Genomic DNA, 7,377 nt, shown 5'->3' with positions numbered 1-7,377 from the left:
ACGATAATGAACAAACACAATTACACTACACAACTATCACATGACATACACGGGGATATTCTTTAGGATGTGGGTCCTTGCTGTTCGGACCCCCCACTTGCCCTCCCAACCATGATCCTCATCTCCACATATCAATCTTCACGGGATCCCACTACTCTTCCTAGAACATGCCTTCCTTCAATCAACCGTCACCTTCTCCCCCCCAATATGAACACACTTACTCCATATTCATTTTTATCATGATTCTCTTAAAACATATTTTATTGGTAATATAAATGGGACATTTAAATCAAGTTAATTCGAAATGACAATCTTGAGAGTCAATATAAAAATATGAGCAAACATTAAATCGTTTTAAAAAGGTTACATTAACAAAAAAAACAAAATCCTAACTAGGTTAAGAAAAGACTAGCTGGATAGGGTAAACGGCTTTTCTTACAGCCAACTCTCTCTACATCAGATACGGTTCCTACCTAAATGAGCTCACTTAGATGGTCAACCTATTCGGACCTAATGGGTCCCATATGATATTCAAAAAAAATTACCCTTCCCTATACTGTCTGTCTTTACCTTTACAGTGATATCTCAATATGAATAATAGATTCAAAATTTAGTCAATATGGATAAAATATTAATATTAAAAAAAATTTAAACAAATATAAAAATAACAAACAAAATACATAAAGATTTTAATAAGTACATATAAAATACGGCGAAAAACGTCTTTTTCTTTTTGCCAAAATTATTTGTCAGCGCCTAGTTGCCGACTACACAATTTAAACTATTATAATGGTGGATATTGGTTATGTCAGTTTATGATGGTTAGATAATAGTATACAACTTTTCCCAAACTGACCGAATTATCTTGAAATGGTTGGAGTCGCAACTGCCATTAGTCAGCAGCTGATAGTCAGGGAACACTTTTTCCAATAACAGGGCGTCTTATATATTCAAACTTCTTAGCCGTAATGTCTGTCGCTCAACGCTTGAGGGCTGGACGGCCGTTTAAAAAAGACTGACTTGTTTTTCAAACTTTTAAGGATAATTGATGCTATCACTGACTGGTTATATTGGTCTAGCAATTAATATTTGATTCTTTACGTCCTACCTGGACACAGAAAGCTCTTTGCATTTGCTGAACGTATTACTGTTTCGGCTCACTTTGCTCCTCGGTGGACTTGCTTACCGATGTCTTATAGAGCCTGCCTCCTATGTGCCACAATATTTGCTCAGTGTCGAATCCTATGAACAAAATACTAGACTTTAGTCACATCATTCTTTAATCAACACAACACAGCACTTGTAATATAATTATCATCATTGTTCACTTACTTTTTTTATATGAAGCAACAACTTATATTAAAAAAAATTAAGCACTGAACAGTATGACGTGTTAAAAACGATATAATTATCCACACTATTTAGGAAAATACGTCCAGACACGAGTTTCTTCACAACCAATATGGCTGTTTTCCACTCTTTCCCCCTTTTTATATGAACCATTTCCCAACATGATTTCATTAGAAATATTCCCATATTAAATATGGCTAATTTTCTGTACCAGTCGTCCTTTTTCTACTCATGAAAAGTTGTTACTTTTCGAAATCCATTCCTCAAAAAAAATTAATTTGGAGATGGTATGTAACGTATGTAAGTAACTACCTCTTACTGTACAATGGTGTAACATCGGCCACCTTATTGACAATCCAACTGTTATATGACAGCTGTCATCAACATACCACCACCACTCATAACAACACGTCTGATTTATTAAAGCCTTCGGACAGACAAGAAATATATTTGTTTTTTATTCATAAAAAAAAACATTTTTGGGAAGAATATCGAGTTCCTGGGACAGAACATTACGGAAGCTTTATGGATATGATGGACAATGAATCTCATACTATTTATTTCAACGCAATCCTGCTTTGTTTTCTGGCGTGAATATAGTAGTGTGTGTGCTTGTGTGTGCAATGTTTATTTTTCTTTGCCTTTTGCATTGTAGGCGAGAAGAAACATTCACAATAAACAGCCGGTAAGGTTGATTAAACATTGATAAAGCAATGTTTGTTCTTTTTTTAACTTTATTATTATTTCTGTCTATCCAGGTCTGTAGCTGGTCTCCTGTTTGTTCTCCTAATTTTGCCGAATATAATTCTACCCTCTCGGTACCAGATAAAACACCCACTTCCATGTCACCTGGTGAAGGGTCTGTTCAAGTGGATTGATGGGATTTTTCCTCCGGGCCAACCGCAACAAAACTCCGTCGACGCCGAGCTCGCACAGGAGTAGACGGTGTGCGGTGGTGCCATTGCTAACTGGGTCCGGTTTTTTTTTTTTTTTTGTTAATTTCGGCTTGATATAAGTCCCGACGTGGGGAACTCCCACACCCTGAAGTCTTATAAGCCGGGCACAAATGGAACATTAGGGAAGTATTGTTTTGTATCTATCGTTGAAGTTCATTTACTTTTTTTCTTTGTCTTTTTACAGACACCACTTTGACCTCACCCACAACAACATTAGCTGATGCTACGTTATGCAGATTTAACATGATTTGTATAATTTTGGTAAGTGAGGGAAAATATTTTGGCCCTTTATGCTTAGTAGGACCAATGATCGTTGCCTGGAAGGTTTTGTCGTCGCATGGTTCATTGTTTTAAATCTTTGGCGTGCGCCACACCTAGAGGTCTTCCTTGAAGGTCCTCTATTTCAAACATATTATTCCCTATCAGTTTGGCTATACGGCACTTTGTAAACTTCCTGGCAAATTTCGAATTAAAATTCTTACCAAAATCGCTAATCATATAATTGCGGCGATAGGCTTCTTGGCCCGGAACAAATTTAGTAACCTTTGCCCGCTGATTGTACCTCTTGGCACTGGTTTCATACGCCACATGCATATTCTCTCTCATCTTTTCTCTTATGAGAGCTAATTTGTCATTCTTATCTAGAACCGACAGAATTTCATGATCAGTAAGGGACTTCAACTTTCGAGCAAGATTGTAATCTGATCCTTTCGTGTACATGTGAAATCCAAAAAGTGCGAAGTAGGGTGTTACCCCCGTGGCCGCATGCACCGAGGTTCTAAGGGCACATTCAATTTCCGTTAAATAAAGGTCCCAGTCTCTGTGGTCCTTTTCCAAATAAGCACGTATTGCCGATAAAACAGACTGGTTTACCCTTTCAGAGGCATTTGATTGAGGGGAGTACGGGGCCGTTTGCATGTGGCGTATTTGATAAGCCTCAATCATATCTTTAAACTGTTTGGAGTTAAACTGAGCGCCATTATCACTATGGACTATCTCAGGAACACCAAACTTTCTAAAAATTTCTTCGATAAGAAATTTTACCACATTGCTTGACGTTGCCTCCCTCATCGACTTAAGAAACACAAACTTCGAGAAATGATCCATAACAATAAAAATGTAAGCGTTTCCGCTCTTGGATCGAGGGTATTTCCCGAGGAAGTCGACATATATTTTCTGAAAGGGTCTGTATGTTTTAACCTCGCTGCCTATTGTTGGTTGGGTCCTGTAGTTTACGCTCTTTGTCTCTTTACATACCGTGCAATTATTGACGTACTGCCTAACTTGAGATGTCATGTTGGGCCAATAGTACTGTTGCCTTAATCGTTTGAGTGTTTTTACCATTCCCCCATGTGCAGCCGTTGGGGCATCGTGGGCCTTTTGGATTAGTATGTGTGTTAGGGTTTCTGGGACCCATAATCGCCACTCATACTCCGCCAGCTCTTCCTCCCCTTCTTTTCTCATCCTTTTAAATACCATGTCATCTTTGACTTGTAAATCCGGTAACCTGTCTTTATTTGATTCAATTGTCGCTTTGAGTTCTTGATAACTTTCACTATTAAACTCGTTTGTCTCAAAATCGAACAATTGATCCAAATCTAGTTCCTCTATAGTTGGGAGCCTGGACAGAGTGTCTGCCACAACATTTTCTTTCCCCTTTCGATGTTCTATGTTGAAGCGATACGATTGCAGCTGTAATGACCAGCGAGCAAGTCGACCACTCAAGTCCTTCATACTCATTAGCCACTGGAGGCTGGCATGGTCTGTTATGACAGTGAAGTCCATCAGTTCCACGTATGGTCGGAATTTCTTCACTGCCATAACAGCCGCCAAGCACTCCTTCTCAGTAACACTATAATTTTTCTGGCATGAGTTTAATTTTTGAGAGAAAAAGGCTATTGGGTGCTCCTCCCCCCGGTCATTCAGCTGAAAAAGTACCGCCCCTATTCCGTATTCGGACGCGTCACACTGGATGTAGAACTTTTTGCTAAAATCAGCATGACGTAATACTGGGGCTGTCGCTAGGGCTTTCTTTAGGATATTGAAAGCCTCAATGGCTTCTTCTGTCATAGCAAACTTTTTACTCTTTCTAAGCATGTCAGTCAAGGGGGCGGTAATGGAGGCAAAATCTTTTATAAACCGCCTATACCATCCCGCTGTCCCCAAGAAGCTTCGGACTTCCCTTGGGTTCCGGGGTATGGCAATCTTGTTTATTGCTTCCACTTTCTCGGGATCTGTTCTCAGCATCCCATCGCCGATAACAAATCCTAAATATTTCAATTCTCTGAAACAAAATTGGGACTTTTTCATCCCAATCGTAAGGTTAGCGGCTTTAAGACATTTCGCAACTTCTTTTAGTAGACATAGGTGTTGGTCAAAATCGCTAGAGATTACGAGTAAGTCATCTAGATACACGAAGACATTCTCCCGTAATCGGCTCGGAACGACCTTGTCCATTAGGCGACATAGACGTTGTGCCGCGTTACATAACCCAAAGGGCATGACGCGAAATTGGTACAAAGGTCGTCCGGGTACCGTGAATGCTGTGTATTTCTTACTCTCGCCCTCTAGCTCAATTTGCCAGAAGGCATACTTGAGGTCTACGCTTGATATAAAGTACGTCTCGTCGATTCTGCTTAATATGCCATCGATGTTTTGGAGAGGATAAGCATCCTTCTCCGTTAGCTTATTCAACTTTCTAGCATCGAGGCAGAACCGATTTTTCCCGGGCTTCCTCACCACTGTGGTTCAGTTGCTCCACGGGCTTTCGCTTTCTTCGATTACTTTCAATTTCAACATGTTATCGATCTCATCATAAGTAATCTTCTGTACAGCAGGCGACATGGGGTAATGCCTGTCCTTAAAAGGTTCGGCTCCCTCTATCAATTTTATGGTGTGTTTCTCTAGTGACGTTCTTCCTAACCCCTTTTCTTCAAACGAGTCAAACTCCTTAATTACTTCATTTAACCTAGCCCGTTGATCCTTCGTTAAATTATGTGGTTTTAACCGGTGTTCGCCACCATTAGTTTTGAACTCATCCGGTATCTGGTCCATCCTTAATTCTTCCACGCTTAACAATTCGGGAGCTAGGTTAAACGTTCGCCAGAAATCCACTCCTAAATACACTTCCTGCTCCAGATCGGGACATAAGAAAAATGTCACGTCCTTTTTTTCAGTTCTATATTCGATGTTCACAGTAATTTTACCTATAATGCGATGGTTCTGTCCGCTGGCTGTGGTTATATTTTTAAAAACTGGCATTATATCAATCGACAACTCCTCTACTAGCTCTCTGCATCCTTTCCCCAGAAGGCTGACCGAGGCTCCTGTGTCCAACAAGCCTCTAATACGCCTATTCTTTATTAAAATGTCAGCATATGGCCTCGGATCTGAGCGGCCTCTCTCCGCGCGGCTTATTGTTTCGGTCATTAGTCGTTTCATTTTCCTTTTTTCCACTGTTTTCTGTCGAATTTTGAGTACACGTTTTGGTAGAATACACTCATTACATACTTGATCGAATATCCTTTTTCTCGTGATATCGTAATTTCGCTGCCTTTCCAATAATGGGATGTTGTGTCGGATTTGTGCATAATAACTATAAACTTTTGGTTCCAAATTAATCTTCTTTTCATTTTTACTTTCAGATTGTGTCTTCGCGACAACTTGCATTACACTGCAGGGTCCTCTGTCGGACGTGATTCCCCCGCCTTTGCCACGCCCCTCTGGTAGTTTCCCTGTTTGCAGTCAGTGCATAATGGTGCAATAGTTTTTGGTTTGCCACACCTGTAGCAAAACAGGGTCCTCTCAGCTGCGGGACAGTTAATGAACATATGCCCAGGCGTTCGACAATTCCAGCAAATCAGTGTTTTATTCTGATTTTGGGTATGCCGTATAGCTGATACTGTACCAGGAACATCTGCTGATGGCTCTTGTTCCTCGTACTCATATTCGTCCATTTTCAGCTCATTAACCAACCTCATTGGCCGAGGGTTTGTGTGCACTGGACGGGCTTCTTTCCTGGGGAAATTTCGTTCCGCCTCCTTACATTCAATGCGTAAGGCTTCGACCGTTTTTATGGCCATTGGATATACAACTAATTTGATATTTTCTTTTAGGTTGACCTTTATGATGCCTATCATATCATTGTCCGTAATTTGATCCTGTAACCGTGACCTAAGCTGCCCCATAACGTGAAAGTAGGCATCTACGGACTCGTTCGCCATTTGTTTGCGATCTACCAGGTCTCGCATCACTTCAAAGGAGGATTTCGTTGTCTTATATTGGCCTAAAAGGGCCTCTTTCAATTTATCCCAGGAATCGAACTGGCGTAACTTCTGAGTCTGCCAGAACCATTCGAGGACAGGACCGGACACCAATAACCTGAAATCTCTTAATACTTCTTCCCACGGAATCCCATATTGTGCTTTCAAGCTCTCTAGTCTGAATATAAATTCCTCAACGGTGAGTTTCTGTGTGTTTCCGTCAAACATGATTCCAAACTTATCTACCCTTATTTTTATTTGATCATTTATCATATGTAGCATATGTCTTGGCTGTATTGGAACTTGACCTGAAGAGTTCGCTCCTGACTCCGCTTGTTCCTGCCTTGGAAGATTTTGGTTCACATTTGGATTTTCGATTCCACTTTCTTTGGTGGCGGTACAAGAGTTTATCGGTCCTAGATTTTGAATCGTTCTGACTAAGGTATCCAGAGTTTTCTTAATGTCGTTAACTTCGGCACTAACTATCGATTTCATTTTCTCTTCCAGTTCCCTTTCTGATAATAGGCTTCTATTGGTCCCTGGGGTCGAGAATGGTTCGCTCCCCCCTTCACCCCCAATCGGTATAGACGATGAAGGATTTCCAACATTTCCCAGAACAGGGCGGCGTATTATGGTGGCAGATAAATCTTTCACCTGACCCGTAGTCTCGGACGTATTTTCCGCCATTTCGGTCTTTTTCTTCTTCTTAACGTTTACTCCCGGATTCTCGGTGTTCAAGTCAAATGCAGGTGGCCACTGTCTTTTGATAGCAGACCGAGATCTTGTTATCATACCCTATCGCAATCTTC

General features: G+C 40.7%; 1 long non-coding RNA gene across 1 annotated transcript; it reads left to right on the top strand.

Annotated features, from left to right (window-relative positions):
- The first annotated feature begins 1,764 nt into the window (after positions 1 to 1,764).
- Positions 1,765 to 6,965, top strand: LOC141396311 (uncharacterized). Its single transcript, XR_012411140.1, has 6 exons — positions 1,765 to 2,035; positions 2,109 to 2,567; positions 5,951 to 6,188; positions 6,269 to 6,360; positions 6,422 to 6,771; positions 6,848 to 6,965. It is a non-coding gene; the product is annotated as an uncharacterized lncRNA (long non-coding RNA).
- The last annotated feature ends 412 nt before the right edge of the window (positions 6,966 to 7,377 follow it).

This window comes from Musca autumnalis, unplaced genomic scaffold, assembly GCF_047663935.1.
Source record: "Musca autumnalis isolate F117 unplaced genomic scaffold, ASM4766393v1 scaffold_22, whole genome shotgun sequence".
Classification (NCBI taxonomy): Eukaryota; Metazoa; Arthropoda; class Insecta; order Diptera; family Muscidae; genus Musca; species Musca autumnalis.
The sequence above is the reverse complement of the archived record's forward strand: the minus strand, read 5'-3'. Positions and strand labels throughout refer to the sequence as shown.